We start from the raw sequence: 20127 nt of genomic DNA on the forward strand, positions 1-20127 counted from the left end.
TTTTTGTTTCCCGAATGACTGAACCAACGATCCTGAAAAGATCTATTAAGGAGTTCTATAACAGTTACATTACAGTAGTCGTATTTCATGGATTCCATGGAGAGTGATCGCTAGGGAGTAGAAAGAAATCAAGGATGTACATTTATAATGGGAGATTATAAAGTTTCTGTTTTTAAGATAATGCGGCAGCGTTTATGTGACGTTGCGCGACTCCAATGTGGGGTTACAGTGTCTCTCTCCTAAGAGACATCAGGCATACTTTGTCCGATGTCTTTGCACATATTTGCGGCTACTTTTTGCATTGTATAGCTGGTGTCAGCCCAAACAAATCCTGCTCACTAAGTCTTTCATACAACGCTCATTATCGACGGAAAGCGACGATTTTTCTGTTGGAAACAGAATTATTGTTAAAGCGGAATTTTAAGTGCCCATTCGATAGAGCGGCCTCCAGGTTAGTCTTGTGCGACATTCGTTTTGTCGATATGTATTTACAGGGACGGTTAAACTAGAAATATATCCAATACCCCAGCAGTGACAGCATCGCCCTGGACCGTACTGACTGCCACCGCCAAGCATGCAGCACTACTAAGTCGCTGCTGGATTGCAGTTTATTCTTCGAGTTTTAATGCCACTGTTAACACATATCGATAAAATGAATATCGGACTACACTATTTTCCGACTGCTCTGTCGATCTGACACACAAAATCCCCATTTAAAAGTAATTTTGTTTGTAATGGGGAAAACCGACGCTTTCAATTGACAATGGGCGTCACATGGAAGATATGATGAGCAGGAACTGTTTTGGCAGACTACAGGTACTCAATGCAAAAAGAAATTGAAACTATCTGCCGAAACACCAGAGAAAAATGTGCCTGATAGCTCTTAGGGGAAATACCCAGTATAAGCAACGAAATATAGGTAAAAGATTAGTGTAGCATTCCTGTCTTTCCGACCTGCATGTGGTAAATGTGAGAATCTGAACTATGGGGACAATATTACCAAATATGCCCAAACAGAACCAGTGTGCTGTTATTCTTTTCTTGGCTGTCGAAGCACAGACACCACCATCAGAGGATGAAGAACGTGTATGGGGCAGCACGTATGTCGAAAACCAATTTGTGGAATGGTGCGACAAGCTGTGCTGCTGGCTCATGATAATGCATGTCCCCATATCGCATATGTCGTAGTGCGTAATTTAAGCCAACTGAAGTGGGAGACACTCAAGCACTCGCCCTATGGTCTTGATCTCTCTCCTTAGTGATTATCACACCACTGGTCCCTTAAAAAAGGCCTCGAGAGGTCAACAATTCCTGTTGAACAAGGATGTGTAACAGGACATAATGTTTTACCAAACAGATATCCTCAACCTGGTGTGTCAGTGGGATGATTATCCCAATGCTCACACGGGTTTTTGCCTGATTGGCATACTGATTCTGGACTGTATACCCTTGAAATTGAACCTTTTTGATTGGCCCTTGTAATTTATTCTACGAGCAAAACAGTGGAATGATAGTAAATTACGAAGACACTCTTCAATGGAGTAGAAGCAGTTGTACAATAGAATGTTCTTTAATTCATTCATAAACTCCAGTAAATTATCGACATGATATTTAATTTGCTCTGGTAGGTTTTTGAAAGCATATATACCCATCTATCTGACTCCTTTCTGTAATAATGTTAACCTCTCAAGATCTTTGTAGATATTGTTTTTGCTCCTAGTGTTATATTCACATTTCTCACTATTTTTTGCAAAAAAGAGAAATATAGATAACAACAAACGACAGTAGTGAATATCTGTATTGTGAAGTAGTTGTCAACATACTCAGCTCTTTGAGCAGCTCTGAACAGGAGACTCTTCAATTAATACCAGATATAATTTTCATAACACATTTCTGTATTCTGAAAATACTATTCGTGTAAATTGAATTTCCCAAGCAGGTGATTCATGAACTCACTGGTAAATGGAATTATACAGAATAAATTAGTTTCTTCATTTTCAAATCATAGATATAAGTAATCATGTGTACTATAAACATGGCTGAACAAAAGTGTTTAATTAATTCTAGGCAGTTGATTGTCAACTGAGGTTGTGATCTGTCTGTAGTCTCAACAACTTAATACTTTCTACTTCTTGTATTTCATTGCTTGAGGAACTTACAGCTTATGGAGTCCTGGAAGAACTACTGAATTGTTTGAATTTTGCCTTGTCAAAGTTCCATGATAATCCAAGAGCCATTTGTTGATTGTAATGTTATGCATTTGTAGACAAGCTAATTGGCCGTCCAGTATTGGTACAAGGTAAAATGAAATTGTTGTATAGCTGAATGCTAGCACGGTCAGGTCTCATGGGTGCAGTGGCAGGTCTGGCTAGGTGACTGGTAGACGTGATTCCAGGTACAACGATGAGCAGCGTCGCTCGAATTGAGTAAATCCCAAGGCTGGAAATTTGGACGGCTGTTGCTCGCATGGCTTTTGTGCAGGAGGTGCACCAAAAATGGTTGTGTCTCAAACAAGCTGAAAGATGGCTTTTTGCATTTCTTTGAGAATCTATAATAATTTTGACTCTGAATACATTGGTGACCTCTGAAAAAAGAGGTGCATCGAATCTCACACCAAAACTTCAATATCTTTTAAACTGCAGAACTAATGATATTTCATATCATAGCATTGCAAGATAGCTATCATCCCAGAAAGCCACTCGTCTATAATCTGTTTTGTGTTGTTGTGTTATGGCGTCTTTTACATCGTCATTACTATTTAAATGTTTGTCAGAATATCATAGTCTCCACAATTACATAGCATATGAATGCAGTACGAATACCCCATTTCTTGACATACTTGTATAGTTATTTAATTAACAGTTTACTACTTTTCTAGCAACTTTATTTAAATGTTGATTGCAAGTATGATTTTCAAAGTGCTCAGCCCCATGTGTTAGTAGACATCACAATTGGAAAGAGAACCAAAATACACTTCTGTCAAGAAGGCATAAATAATATTTTAAACAATGTTTAATGACAGATGACTGTCATTTAATGTGAGTGCACTTGCACAAGTATACTAGCTTATATATTTATGAACATGCCTTTAACTGTAATTATTGAGAATAATTTGCATTTGACCAAATATTTATAACAATTATTTATTTAAATATTGTTTTAATAAACTTGTTTAGTCTGGAAAGTACTCAAGCTGACCAAATCATGTCTGTAGAACTTAACAACGGTGTGTTTTTGGTGGGGACAGCCTTCAGCCAATGTAAAAGCAGACATTGGGAGAACAATATGGGAGTCAAGTGGAGACCGTTACTTCTCGAATGAAGAGCTCAAGGGAGCCGTTCTGGACACTTCGATCTTCATTCCGGAAGAAGGCAGACCTGTATGCGGTATCAGATGATGTTTGATCAAGTGAGTGATTCTGGGCAGTGAACGGCCGATGCTTTTGAAGGGACTTTATATTAAGAGAGATCTGAATGTGTCCCAGAGTAGGACTCTAGAGAACTGTGGATAGACAGAGATCGAGTTTCTACCCATCATCTCAAGAGTGTTAATTTGTAAATCATTGTGTTAACTCTGAACTGTTTTGAGCAGGTGAATATTTTGTGTATTGTGATTACAAAATGGACTTAGTTTTTATTTATCTTTGATGACTATTGAGATTGCAATTTTGCTGCCATTCTTTTAACGCTCTCAACATAACTTCAGTATATTTGATACTGGTATTTTGAGTCTTTTTTTAAATGAATATCGTATGACAACTTCCCATTTTTTATATGTCTTCCAGGAGTGCTAGTTCTGCAATGCCTGCAGGAGAGCGTCTGTGAAGTTTGGAAGGTAGGAGATGAGGTACTGGTAGAATTCAAGCTGTGAGGATGGGTCGTGAGTACTGCTTGCATAGCTCAGATGATAGAGCACTTGCCCACGAAAGGCAAACGTCCCGAGTTTGAGTCTCGGTCTGGCGCACAATTTTAATCGCCAGTAAGTCTGAGATGTCTTTTCTTGAATAAAAATTATTCAACATAATTCTCAGTCATCTGCATAAATTACATACACTAGAATAGAGCCCTTGATATTTAATTATTCATTTATCTTTTATTATGTGTTTCTGTTTATCTTAGTAATTCGCAATTCTAGCTAGTGCATAGCTTTTTTGAGTGGAGCCTCACAACTATGGGTTATTAACTCCAGTGAATCAGCCACTGGGCATGAAAGCAGACATGTGTGGCTCGATCCTGTGATTACAACAAGCTATTCTTTTTAAACAGAGTTGTACATAGCCCCAATACATAAAGTACAAGTAACCACATGTAAAGACACAACTGGTTTGCTGATATGGGATGCTATTTAGAAGAGCAACTACTATGCAGAAAACCACTAGGTAACACTGCATGATACTTTTGAACATTACATTAGCTGCCTTGTCAGTAGAAGGACTAGTACTATTTTTTATTCGTATACTTAATATCAACTGAAATAAGTACAAAACTTGCATCTTCTGAAACTGCAAATTGAAGATCATTTATCTATACTATAAATAACAGATGATCTCAAAACGAAACTTGTGGTATGCCATATCTGCTTGCTTCAAATTATGAGAGTCTGCCATTATGTAATTGACGTGGAACTGATACGAATTGCTCTCTGTCATTAAAGTAAGATAGAAACGATGGTGCTGCTGCCACTACTGTTATATAATATATTAACTTTTACATCAGTATATCATGGTTCACACAATCAAAAACCTCAGTCAAGCCACAAAATATTACCCAGGGTAGCAATTTCTCATTTATTGATTCTGCAATATAGTCAGTCAAGATAAATAGTGTGTTTAGTTGACAGCCCGTTTTGAAATCCAAACTATTTGGTAATGAATATGTTTAGCAGTACTTTGTAAGTAGTAAGTGGGTATGTTGGGTGCAATTGTGTGGTTTTTGATCGTCCAACGTTTTTTCAACAAGTGAAATCTATTAGTCTGTGTTTCAAGTTAAGTAAAAGACGTTTGATTAATCGAAATAAAAAACTAGTTAATTCATTGAAAAAAGGTTGGACAATTAAAAACCATCCAAGTGCACACAACATACCCACTTACTACTTACTACGAAACTTTTCTGGGAGCTTTGGGTGTACTAGGAGAAATTTAAAAAATAAATAATCTTTAAATGGCTCTAAAAAACAACAAAACCTTTCGGCGCCTTTTGAAAGGAAACTTGGTGGGTTTTTTTCTGATGTTACTCTCTTTATTTCATTTCGCCTGGCCGGGTTTTTTTGGTGAATGTCGCAGTTGGACTGTGGCTTGGCTGCTACTCGTTATCCATCCATTTTCTTCTGCTGCATCTTTGCCAGTGCACATGCAATGGATGAGCTGCTCCTGGCGGTCGTCTTCGTCTTCTTCTTCATGGGCTCAAGCAATAGACGACGATAGCAAATTAGAATAGTAGTGGCAAGCTGAACCAGTTCTATAGCAACTCAGCTGTGCCCCACAGTGCAAGGAAATAACGTTCACAAACTGTAATGTGTACTTGGTATTTGAGGAACGAAGTTGATTGGAGAACAAAAATGAGACATCTGTTAGCTGTTTCGTGAACCAGCTCATTCGCTGGCAGCCATCCAGTAAACTGTGGTTTGATAGCGTGGCAATACATTCTGCCCACAGTGCTTAGTGATAAATACTTGGTTAGTCACGAGCCACTTTACAGACAGCAGCTAAGAAATATTTTCCGCCAGCAGGCCTGAATAATTGATCGATTTTTCTCAATTTCACAGTCAAATATTAACCGACGTTAAAAATCGAAAATGCAACCATAATCAACATGAAAACGGCTATTTATAAAAAGAATAATGAATGCAACTGTATATAATTACATACGTAATTTTTAGGTTTAAAAATTCTCGGTTAAAGTTCTGTGTCGTGCATCCTACTTGAGGTTCTTTTCATCACACATACCAACAATATTAGGTATACCTGTTGTGAAAAAAATTATTCAATATCTAATAAAAAAGAAAGAAGGTTCAAGACTAATAAAACATGAAGGTGGATTTCGTCCATGATTACTGTCTGCATTACCATATTTAGCAACTGCTGGTTCACTAACAGGTGGAACTGCAGCTATTGCCATTGTAGTAATACACAAGAAAAAAGCTGATAAAGAATTAGAAGAGCAAAATGACATAATTTAGCAATGAAGAACAAATCAGGTGTTTGATGCAGCCCAAAGGCTGCTTCAGCTGTCCCTGGAGTCAAAAAATGCAACAAATAATCCGTATATACCCTAATACACTAAGTAATTTTAACGTAGAAAAACTTCCTAAGAAGTTAAAAATGAAATATTTTCATGCTGTTTTTATGGTTGATGAATTACCCAGCTGAAGGTCTAAGATTGGCGACTGCATCTGCTTCAGCTTATGCTAAATTTAAAACAGGTGATAAAGTTATAATTAGTAAACTTAAAGGAATGTTTGAAAAAACTTATACAGCTAATTGGTTCACCTATATTTACGAAATTGAAGATGTTATTCATTCTAATCCAATCACATACAAATTAAGAGATTCAAATGATGAAGAAGTAAAAGGAAATTCTTATGATTATGAGTTACAGAAAACTAATTATCCAGCTGCATATTTAGTTGAGAATGTATTGAGATACAAAGGGAATCAAGACTATGTTAAATTGTTGTGATTCGATAATTCACACAACGGTTAGGTCGATAAAAAAAATGTTATTTTATAAGAACTCAGTCTAATGGAGATTTATTATGTGATTAATCAAGTCTTCTTGCGTATAGTTATCGAAAATATTAAAATAGTTCTGACAGTAACCAATCCTCAAATTTTCCTCATTCTTTGGTGTAAAGTTATTGAGTTAGGTTCGTACTCAAATCTCAGCATTTATTCACAGTTCAGGTCTACAATCCCACATAACTGCAATTGTAATTTTCGTCTTTATGTACTAATAACATGATAATTATATTCACAATCAACATCAATTAAGTTTAAATGTACAAATATCTGTCTCAAATTAATATCTTCATTTAGTACAATGGCATGTGGTTCCATTTCTCTAATTATTTCACCTTTCCACTAAGTTGTTGTCTAAACATTTTTCTGGTCTTTCTAAGTTTTGAATTTCTTCAGTACACACATAGTCATTTCCTTATAATTTGTTCTAGTAAATTTTCAGTTGTTGTTTGTAGTTTACATTGACCATATTTCCTAATGAAAGATAAAACTTCATCATCTCCCCCCCCCCCCCCCCAATCTCAAAACTCTTCAGAAAGAGGTTCAACTGACTTCAAAACTAGCATAAATATGCCTGGTTCATTAATAAAATTTGTGACTGGATGTAAGTCTAACTGCTGTTCACGTTTTGATTCCTTATAATTTTTAATATTTATTCCACTAACATTATCACCTATAGATTTCTAGACTTAGAATACTAAAATATCACAAAGGTACTTAGCTTCAAATCATGCCTTATTCCCTCTCTCAGTTATTAGAAGAATTTCTTTATTGCTATAAACAGTGCTGTTATTATTTTGAATAAACTCAAATAAATTCATCGAATTGGATGTGCATGGACTCGCTGACAACAAATAAAAACATTTTTTGTTTGATTTTGATTTTATTTAATTATATGAACCTGATTCATTAGCAAAAACAGTTTACCATTAAATTTTCACAACTTTTTAACCTGTCTGGCATATGGGTCTAATAATTTATTAGTGATCATTTTTATATAAAATGGCTAAAATAAGGAAGAAAAAACCTGTACTTTCATTCTTTCTAGCCGTATGTTATACACATGAAGATACATCTGTATTCTCAAATCAATTAACTGTTAATAATGTGAATAATTGATTATATCTAAAAGGTATTGAAATATGTATTGCTTAAGAATACTTGACAAAACAGACTATGGATACCCAAAATTTATGTGTGAATTTGTGTTGGCATCTTATAATACCTTTTGACTTATTCTATATTTATCTCTTTGCATGAATATTATATCCTTTAGATTCAAGAAGTTCTTCTATAGTTTGTCTATGCTCTTTTCCGTCAAATTATCTAATACAAATGTCAAATGGTGACTTTGTTCCTGGATTAAAACTCGAATAAATTCAATAGGAGACTTTCAAAATCTCTTCGCAAATATTTTTTCTCATCTCATTTATTTCATTACTAATATTACTGGACTGCTCACATAATTTCTCAACAAAATAAGATAGACTGTTGAGGTGAATATTGTATATTTCTTTACTTTACACTACTCCATGTACACCAAAGTAAATATTAAGTAATATGTTCTACAAATTATATTCTACAGATTCATATTTTTCGACATAAAATATTTTATCTTTGTTAGGCCTTCTTCTGTTGTAATTAGTGAATCTTCTTGAAAGATAATTTTTAGGCAATACAACACCAACTTCGAAATAATTTTCCTTAGCATACTGCTTTCATGTACAATGTAAATAATTAGTTCTGTCTTGATTTCTACTACATCAAACATCAAACTTTTTAATTGTGTCCATTCCTTATCTTTTACTTGTTGTTGTTGTTGTGGATTTTGTTCTTCTTCGATTTTTAATTTATTTTCAAGTTGACGAGATTTATTTTGTTCCATACTCCTTGTATACTTCAGGTAATGAAATAGTGTATCTACAAGCCTCATATAGAAATTATTAATTTCATCAGCAACTTTTCTTTTCAAATTCATTACAAGTTTCTTAACATTTCTTCCTGTTAATAAAAATATCCAAGTTTTCTTATTTAAAACATTTGGTGTTGTATTTATGATTTCATTCTGTATTCTTTCATATTCAAAAGCAACTGGATTATTAGGTATTCTTTCGATATTGTCAAGATTGTAATTATTTAAAAACTAAGTACAATTTTACTTTACATTTCCAATTTTTACAGAGCCTGCCATCACAGGCTCTGCATTATAAGTCAGACTATGACGAATAAAACATAAAATATCATCTGTATCAAGACTTTGTTCCTCAAACAATGGAACCCAGATATATTTTAAACAACTTCTTAAATTTTGCTGTTATTTATTCATCTGAATAAAATCAAATACATTCATCATAGATGATTCAACATTTGATGTACTACCTAAGGCTGACATTTGTAGGAAATCATTTTTATTAGACTTTTTTAGTATTCTTAATTCTGCAGAGGATATATTATTATCTGCTGGAATATTATGTTTCTGCAGGCTATCAAATTCCTAGCACCTTGGAATTTTTCAGACAGTGGACATCATCCTCTGAAATTTGAACCTTTGTTCCAGACATTACGTTTGAGAGACCGGTGATTCCACAAAATTTATGTGGATTCATATGCGTAAGAAAATCGCAATCCAGTTACTACGATTCAACTACTTTTTGAAGTGAATATTGTGTATATCTTCACAATTAGCTACTATATGTATTCCAAAAAAAATATGAAGTATATGTTCTACTAATTTATAATTTATACATTGATATTTTCTGACATAAAATAATTTATCTTGTTTAGGTCTTCCACTGTTGAAATTAGAGAATCTTATTGAAAGGTTATTCTCAGACAATACACCATCAAATTTGAAATAATGTGCAATGTAAACAATCTGTTCATTCTCCGTTTTTACTACATGCGATATCTTACTTTTTAGCTATAGACATTATTTACTTTTTAATGGCTATTATAATCATTGTTTTTGTTCTTCTCGAAATTTTAGTTTATTTTGCAATTTCCTTGTTGAACTTCAATAGTTTTATATTTTGCTGTATACTTGAGATAACCACCAATGCATTGTTCTGGTAGTTCATCATCATTATTGATTCATAAAAATTTTCAACTGATTATTTAAGCCATGTTTTCTGGGCTAAATTCTTTTTACTACAAGTTTTTCATTAATTTTCAAGAAATGGGTAGACATCCAAAATAGTGCCCTAATATTGTATTACTTCAAATTCGATTTCCTTTTTCTGTAGAAAAGCTTTATATTTTCTTTCATATCTTGGAAAATCTACATTATTCCGGGTATCTATAACTTTTAGACACCTGAAGGTTTTCATAAATAAACAATAAATTACTATTACTTATCAACACATTTTTCCCTTCAAAGAGTGGAAACCAAATATCCACAAACCACCAATCTAAATTTCACTGGTATTTGTTCTTTTGAATAAATTCTTAAATATTCATCATAGATTATTCTGAATCGCAAACTGCATTCATTGTACTTGAGACAGCTGCAATTTAATGAAAATAACTTGTATTAAGAAAAATATTTTTTAATAATTATTTTCATTAAGAAATTTAACATTAACTCTTTAATGGCGATGAAAACCTATATTATCATGGGCAGCTAAATATTTAGCTCCCCAGATATCTTCATACATAAAGCATAAAATCTTCATAATTACAGCTGTCTTGCAATAGTCAGCTTCTACTTTTCTAATTAAAAGTAACTCTAATCAATGGAGAACCTACAAGCACTAAAAGTCAATGAATTAAAAGCTACAGCAAAACAGCCAGTAGTATAAGGATATGCTAGACTGAGGAAAAAACTTACTGTTCATCTCTCTGAGACTAATTCATCAAATGTGCATGATCTTACTAACAAAAACAACAATATACGAACAAGAACAATGAAGTGCATGAACTATAAGCTAAACAACAAAAACTTACGATTAATCTTATGTGTTAAATTTAAGTTTTTGGAAATTATATTGTTTATATTCAACAAATGAAATGTATGGAATCATAGTTGTTGATTGTATTAAAAAGGGAAATCCATTGGGTGTAGCTGCATGGAGACATTAATTTTCAGGATATTATAAATTATCTGAAAACTTTATGAGAGAATTTCATGATAAAGTGGATTGTAAATATATATTATGGCGTCGTGAAATGTCTGCAAACTTCATAAGAAAATTTCAAGATCAGTTTGCCAAGTTGCTTATATCGAGATATCAAAAATTTTAGAAAGAATTTCAGGATAAAGGAAACTGAATAGATATATCAAGATATCAAAAATTATCTGACGAATTTATCAGAGAATTTGAAGACAAAAAGGATTGTGTTAGAATATCGTGTAATGAAAAATTATCTGAAGGTTTTACTAACAAAATCAAGTAACTAGTGATGATATATCATACAGTCAAAATTTGTCTTAAGATTTTATGCAACACTTTGAAGATAAATTAGATTGGGAATACACATCAGCTGAGCTAGATTTACCTAAACATTTTGTGCGAGAATTTCAAGATAAATTATACTGAGATACTATAGCTTGGGATCAAGAATTGTCTGACAATTTTATAAGTGAATTTCAAGATAGATTAAACTGGAATGATATATCACACACACATATATTGTCTGAAGATTTTATTACAGAATTTAAAGATAAAGTTAACTGGGAAAACATTTTAAAATATCAACTATCAGTATCTTTCATGGAGAAAATGATGGAACAGAACGAAGGTAGCGAATGGCACAGCCACGAGGCTGGTGCAACAAGGAAGGCTACTTGAGCTGACACTGCTGAAGCTAACTCTTGTGTTAAATGATTAACTAATCAAAATTTTCGATTTGTAATAACTAAATGTATCATATTCTTTATAAAGAATGTGTTGATAAAAGGTTAACAAAACTTGATTCTTATCCAATCAGGAGAAACGTTGTTAAAAGAAAATAATTGAATAATCTGTTGAGCAGGATCAAATAGATCATGAATCAATTCTTCTTGAGTGTAGTCATTCAAAATACTAAATTAATTGCGATAGCAAATAATATGTAAGTTTTCTCTTATTCTCTGCTATAAATCGTAGAAATAGGCCGCAGCTTCCTCATTGATAAATACTGTATTTTTTCATTCTAAGTTAGACTCTCCAAGTTGGAGGACCTTAAATTTTCAAAAATTGTTTTGTGATCTTCATCTATGTCTTTGAGAACTTTTTTTTACATTCTAAAATTACAACATTATCTTTAGTTTTGAGCCATGGATTATTTTGTTCACCAATTATCATAAACACATGGTTATCATTATATGAAAGCTTCTTGTGAATGGAGCAGCGACTAAAGCAGCCTTTAGGCTGCTCCATGTTGATGATTGATTGTATTTAATAACAAAAATTTTATTTAATTTTTTTATTTGAAATCAAAAATTTATTTATAGATCAAGTTCATTAACAAATATAGTCGATACATCCAAAATGGATGGGTTTAGATTAATCTTATAATATTTACTTCTATATAAAAGAAGATTCTTCTACAACTGTTGTTTGTGAAAATAGTAGTTACATATTAAAAGAGTAAAGCAATGAAATATTTGAATGATTATGTTTACTTAGATATTCAGATACTTTCTGAAGACTGGCACAGCCAGGAAGGCTGCTTCAGCTTCCACTGCTTCTGCAGCTGCCAGGATGATACAAAACTTATTCAAGTGATTGATGATGAAATTTTGGAAATTTGTGTTAAGTTCGTATGGGATAAAACTGTTGAAGTCACCGGCCCCTAGGCTTATACACTACTTAATCTATCTTAATCTAACTTACGCTAAGGACAACACACACACCCATACCCGAAGGAGGACTTAAACCTCTGACAGGAGGAGCTGCCTCACACTGCGTGACTACCCCGTGTGGCAGTAACGATGAACATAATAAAGCATTAATCATATTTCAGGTGACATATGGTTTTGAAATAAACTGGTGAGTTAAGTGTAGAAAATTTAAAATTTATGAATCAACCTTGATGTGGCATAAAAGCCAGAAATACTGACTATAGAACAACTGTGTGTAAATGTAATAAGAAAAATATAAAATAATATTATAAAGACGTAACGAAAATGTGTTACAAGTAAAAAATTCATTTATGGCAAACGTGTTTTGTTATCCAATTTCATCAAGATGACAATAATCCTGATATTTTGATTACAAATAAATCATATCTACATAATTATGAAATATGTGGTCAACGTTGTCCAAAGGATCTAGATGGAAAAGGCAATGTGTTAGGTCATGCGTTTTTACCAACTATGATTAATGATCCTTTGGAAATACTCATGGAAGACAAAGAGCCAAGGTACTTGGGGATTTGTTGGATACACCAAATTATAAAACAAATCATTTGAAGTTTTGGTATATTAAATTGGCCATGCATTAGGTATAGAACACACAGATGATGATTATGGGGCAATAATGTATCCATACTATAATAGTTCACAGTCAGAATTATCTCGAGATTATATCTACACTATCAAAGTTTGTGTGGTAAACACTATCGATACCAACATAGTCGAAAAACTGCCTGTTGTTTCATCTGACCCAATTGAATCTTTATGTCAAGTTAAGAAGTTTGAACACTTATTTGTCAATGGAATTTTATATATTTTTTTTGTCAAAAGTTGGTGTGGATAGGTAGTGATATGGAGCAGCCTTTGTGCCAGCAACAGCTGGCTTTAGTCACCGACTTGGGCAGCGCCCAACTAATAACTAATTGGTTAACATTTTTACCACAAGATTTACAAAAAAATAGATGGAATATATCAAAGACCTATTGATGAAGTTATTTTAGTTGTTGGCAGTATAATATATACAATAAATTTGAAAACATTACAATTTTTTTCAGGATATCCAAAACCACTTTCTAACTCAGGATTACATCAAAATGTGAAGTTAACTGGCGTAGTCAATACACATTCAGATAAAACCTATACATTCTTCAATGATTTTTATATGCAGATATGGGTGAATGCAATTTTAAAAACAAAACGTGTGCTACAATAAATAGACCATTTTCTGGATTCCCTACAGGAATCAATTTTGCATTTAGGTATATTAATGGATTGTTGTATTTTTTCAAGACATACTTTCTATGGGTAGAATGAATTCACAAAAAATTCGTTAGAGCTAGTACAACTGATTTATCTTCATTTCTTGTTGATTGTAATGAATCATCAGATTAGTTCCCAAGGTAATAAATTTTTTAAAAGATACATTGCAAAAACTAAAAAATCTGCAAAAAATCTAATAACTTTTTTATATAAAGCCATCCAGCATCTTCCGTTACATTCTTCAGACTGGCAACTCCTGAGGCAGTCTTCAGACTGTCTTTATCCAATCCAAATTTTGTATATATTACAATAGTCAGAAGACATTTGATAGTTTTACTTCATAGAGATACACAAAAGACAGTTATAGAACTATGTGTAGGCAATGTGTAAATGAATAACACGTAAGATTGTACAATGGAAGATGAATTCCTTTTGTATGCAGGAAAAATATTTCTACATATTTTTATAAAAATCACATACAATGGAACCAAAATGACGAACATTCAAAGATATTACACTCTATTAAAAAGATGAAGAACATATTGAACCATCGTCAAAAAATGTAATGTTTGTCAAGGAATTAAAGATTTAAGTTGTTTTTATACAAACCCATCACAGAAAGGTAAACTTAACAAAAAATGTAAATAATGTTTAATAGAATACACCAAAAATCATAAGTCTCAGCACTAGCTGAAGCAGACACAGTCTGAAGACGGTTTAGATGTGCAGTGAGAGCGATCATACTTTGCTTTTTAAAAACATATTAGGTTACCAAAAAAACATATCTTGTACTTTTTCCTTTAAATCTCTTAATTACCAAGAAATAAGAAAGCTCAGTTCAAAGAAAATAACCTTTTTAGAATCCTATTACATTTTATTTTTAATAAACAAAACAGTAAAATGGAGCAATTCGTGATTGCCCAACTTCGTGATTATTGTAGAAGGAATAACGTAACTAGTTACAATAGATTAATAAAAGATGAATTAATGAAATTAATAATATTGCGTAATGTATCTATTCCTAAACAGACAGTCAATAATATGAAAGTAACTTAACTCACTGCTTGGTATTAGAGGACACAGTAAATTAATTAAATCCGAATTAATTAATTCAATTTTACATGACTTCCCTTTTCATCAAAAAATATTCCAAAATGCTGGATCAAGAGAGAAACGTGTGCCAAATATAAATTATTTTTTAGATTTGACGAAAAAGTCGTGAGACTTGATCAAATTTTTCCATTTCAGCAACAAAAGGAGAACAAGCCATCCAAAAACGATTTATTTGAGATGAAAGAAATAAGATCTAAATTTAATTAAACATTTCAATCTTGGTCAGTTGATTATAAAATAATATTTAACGGTCGTTATATTAGTAAACGATACACCATTATTGATAAAAGAGGTTATATAACGACAGCTTTCAATTCTACTGTACAAGTAGCTAAAAAGAGAACTAAATTCGGAAGAAAAGTTAAACTGAACATAAAGGTTTCAAATCCACAAATGTTTTATCTAATATCTACAGGAAATAAAGCATCTAGCAACACTGAAGAATCTGTTCAAGTTTTATCCAATAAAATCAGATATATTGTAATATCTGATGAGTCTATTGATATAACAAATACTACATTTAATATTCAAATGTTAAAAATTCCGAGAGATGGTTAAGTTAATAAAATAATGATTTAAGCTGATGATAAAAATACTAATACATGCAGTACCAGAATTAATCATACTGATAACCTGTGTTGTCCTAGAGCATTAATAGTTGCATTAACTTATCACACATATGTTATCTTAGGAAGAGAACTAACTGATGTTGAAATTAAGAAAATTTTAGTAGGAGATAAATACAGATTACAAAAGGAGCTAACCACATTTTATGTAATCAGTTAGATGATTTAAACGAAGAAGGATTTACTCTAGGTGATATTCAAAATGTGGGCAATTATTGGATACTCAAATAAAATTTACTCTAGACGATATTCAAAATTATTGGATATTCAAATAAACAAATGTGCTGAAAATTTCATTTCAATTATCTTTCAAAGTGAAGAGAAAGAAATAAAAATATGTATGTGTAAAAATCGCAATCATTTTGACGTAATTATCAGTATGTTTGCATTCTTAGCATCATCACGTTTCTGTGATAAAGGTAATAAACCATATAACAGCAAGAACAAACGTAAGTGCAATACACAAGAAAAATAGTATATTATACTTTCGCACTGAACACAAAACTACAGAAAATAAAATATATCGTGAAAATTACAATATATACTGTTATAATAAAAATATTTAAGCTATCACCAAAGAGTTTGTGACATACATTGTAAATGTACAGAATGTAAACAAATTTGTTCGAGATCAGAAGTACATAAATGTGGCACTGCTAAATATACGATCTGTAAAAAAGAAGTAAAAATTAAGACACATTAATGGTAAATGTAATACAGATTGCAAAATCGTTGTTTTTTTGTAAAAGAAAATTTCGTGGAGACTATATAGTCAACAGCTGTCCGAATTGTAAAAAAAAAAAAAAACACTTGCTATCTTAATGATGAATTTAAAAAGTATCATGTTTTTAAATATGCCAGTTGCAATAATATAGTTAAGAGTTTAAATGTCGTGAAAAAGGAAAATTGGAGGACATTCCTTGTACATACACAGAAAATTACATGCTTTTTGATTATGAGTGAACAGGAATAGAAATACATACACCAAATCTCACAATTGTTTACAATTTTGATGGCGACACTCTTTATAAATTGAAAACAAATGAAGAAGTCTGTAGGTGGATGATATCTGAAGAAATCAAGAGTTATACATTCATAGCAAATTATTCAAAAGGATATGTTTCACAATTTATTCTCAAATACTGTATTCAAAATATGGGGTGTTCAAAGAGTCTCTCTGCAGTGACATGTGATTGTTAGCAACACATGCCATATTCCACAGTGAAGATACCGAAATGAAACTCAGTGAAGTACAAGTTATTAATCTATTGAATATTTAGTTTTACTTAAAAATGTTCACATGAAGTGTTGAATGTGTACCCCAATTGAATGGAAGTAACCCAGGCAGGCGTACAATCATATGGTATGAGCGGCTAACAATCATGTGGCACTGCGGAGGGACTTTTTGAACATCCCATACAATAAAACTCTATAACATCTACACAAGGACTAAATTAATGTTATTGGAGATCAAACAGTTTGGTCTAAAAATAATAGATAGCAGTAATTTTGTAAAATACAAACTTAGTAAATATCCAAAAATATTTGATTTCGAGAATCTGAAGAAAGGATATTTTCCACATTTATTCAATACAAAAGAAGATGAAAATGACAAACGTCTGATTCTGTATATTAAATATGAATGTGCTGGCACTATGAAACCAAAAGACAGAGAAGGATTCATTGAATGGTATAGTGAAAAAGTTAAAGAAAATTACGAATGCAGTATGTAGACAAATTGAGAAAAGTTTGTATTGAACTAAGAAAAAAATTTGTAGAAATAGCAAATACTGAGCCATTCTGCCATTTAACAATCACTAGAGTTTGTATGGGTATTTACAGATCTAAATATTAGCATAAAAATACGATTGCCATAGTCGATAAAGAACAGAAAGAAAATTATGGTAAAGAGTCCATAGCTTAGTTAAATATTTTAAACAATAAAAATATCCAACACACACTTAACAGTAAAGAAACAAAAAATAGCTGGAGCAAAAGTAGACAGATCTGATAAATAAATAAATACTGTTTATCAGTATCATGGCTGTTTTTGGCATGGTTGAGTAAACTGCCTTAGAACTGATTAACAACAAAAATCAAGATTCAGTGGATGATTTATATCAAAAACCATTAATTAAAAGTACAGAAATATGGAGCACTCGATATAATGTAGTAGAGAACCAGAATCTGTCGAACTGTTGAATTCAAGAGATGCTTCTTATGGTGGCCATACAAACACAATAAAATTAAGAGCTGAAGCAGGTGGCATAATCATAAAAATAAGGTATATCTATGTATGTGTTCCTTATCCAACTGTACAATTTTACGATTTTTATCCTGATCAACATCCAGTAAAATATATGAACCAAAATATTATAACAGTGAATATTATGGATTTATAAACTGTACATTATTGGCACCTAGAAATTTGTGTCATCCTGTTTTGCCATGACGAATAAAGATTGATAAAAATGAAAACCTGTTGTTTCCTTTGTGTGTCATATGCGCAGAAGAGAAAATAAATAGATGTAATCACAACAATGAGAAAATAAGTTTTCTAGGAATCTGTACAACCGATGAAGTAAAGAAAGTTGTAGAAGACAGATATAAAATTTTAGATGTGTATGAAGTATGGGATTTTAGAAATAAAAGCAACGTGTTGTTTAAAAATCATGTGGAAAACTTTATGAAAATGAAATTAGACACCAGTAAACATGATTTGAAGTGATGAGAAGTAAATCAAATAAGTGAAAGAAAAATTAGATATTGACTTAGATCCTGATAAGAGAAAGAGAATACTGGAATATGTAATGTCACTAAAATATGTCTGAATTCTTTATCGGGAAACTTTGGATAATGTCAAAATCTGAGTGAAACGGAGTCTGTTACAAATTTAGAAAAAATTTATAATATACAGCGTGTCCATGAATTCCCTTTACAACTTCAAAATTTTATTACAACAGTAGTTGTTGAAATATTTTAGCAATATTTTTTTATTGTAATCACTGTTTAGTAAAGTTTTTATATATAGTAAAATTTGGTGTTTCAGATACTATGTTGATGGAAGGAACTGAACCTCTATAAAATGGCAACTCCTGAAGAGAATGCACAATGTGTGTCCCGGTTTATTCAGACAAAATTGGATGTTCAGACTCAACGAAACTTCAGAGCGAAGTATGAAAGAGAACCACTCTCATGCCCTTCAGTCCGTGCATGGCACAAAAAATTTATGGAGACAGGGGCAGTGTCAGATAAAGGGAGGAGCGGACGACCAAGAACATCTGAGGAAAACATCAATCTCATTTGAAATGTCTTCAGTCATTCACCTACGAAGTCCATCTGCACTGCTGCCAGACAGCTGCAACTACCACATTCAACTGTGCATAAGGTCCTCCACACGAACTTATGATTGTACCCTTACAAAGTGCAACTGTTGCAGACACTTGAGCCAAATGACAAGCCAAACCAGACAGAGTATGCACTCAAATGCTGGAACGCCTTATGTAGGACGAAGCATTCCTCCAGCGAGTTTGTTTCAGTGCTGAGGCAACTTTTCATGTTTCTGGGACATAAAACAGACACGATGTGAGAATCTGGGGGTCTGAACACCACAAAGTGACTAGGGAGCTTCACCAGGATAGTTCAAAAGTGAATGTGTGGTGTGGAATCATGTGCAACAGAATAATTGGTCCATTTTTCATTAACGAGTCAACAATTACTGCAGATGTTTACCTCAACCTTCTGACCGAATATGTAACACCACAACTGATTGACTTACAATCAACTACCAATTTCCAGCAAGATAGTGCGCCACCACATTGGGGACTGCATGTTCGTTGGTTCAGCAATGAAAAATTTCCAGGCAGATGGATTGGGAGGGATGGGCCAATTCCTTGGTTACTGTGTTCGCCAGATATCACTCCCTTGGACTTTTTTTATGGGGGTATCTAAAAGATATCAGTTATCAAACACAGGTATGGGACATTTCTGACTTAAAGCAAAGGATTTGTAATGCCATAGCCTCCAAAAAAAAAAAAAAAAACTGATTACAATAAAAGAAATGTTGTTAAAATATTTCAACAGCTGCTGTTGTAATAAAATTTTGAAGTTGTAAAGGGACTTTATGGATACCCTGTACTATTGGATGATAATATAGATACAAATTTTATCAATGACAATATGGTCCAGATGAAATACAGTTTCAAGCACTATTATGTGGAAAATACCACAGCTATAAATATTTCTATAGCAGCATTCACTGCATCAAATGTAGGGCTTAGGTTGTATGGTAAGTTGGATAAACTATGAGAAACAGTTGTATATTTTGGTATGGGTAGTGTAGTATATATTGATAATGGTGAAAATACTGTGTAAATGGATTTTATCCTAGATAACTGGACATATGACTTAGCATATAATGAATGGATTACAAATTGGGCTTTAACAGGATGTAAAAATTATTATGATGAGAAAAACCGATGGAAAAACAGATATGGAAGTAAAAGGATTGACTTTAAACTATAATAATCTTCAAAAATTGAATGGTGAATATATGATAA

The sequence above is a fragment of the Schistocerca serialis genome, chromosome 3 (assembly GCF_023864345.2).
Source record: "Schistocerca serialis cubense isolate TAMUIC-IGC-003099 chromosome 3, iqSchSeri2.2, whole genome shotgun sequence".
Lineage (NCBI taxonomy): Eukaryota > Metazoa > Arthropoda > Insecta > Orthoptera > Acrididae > Schistocerca > Schistocerca serialis.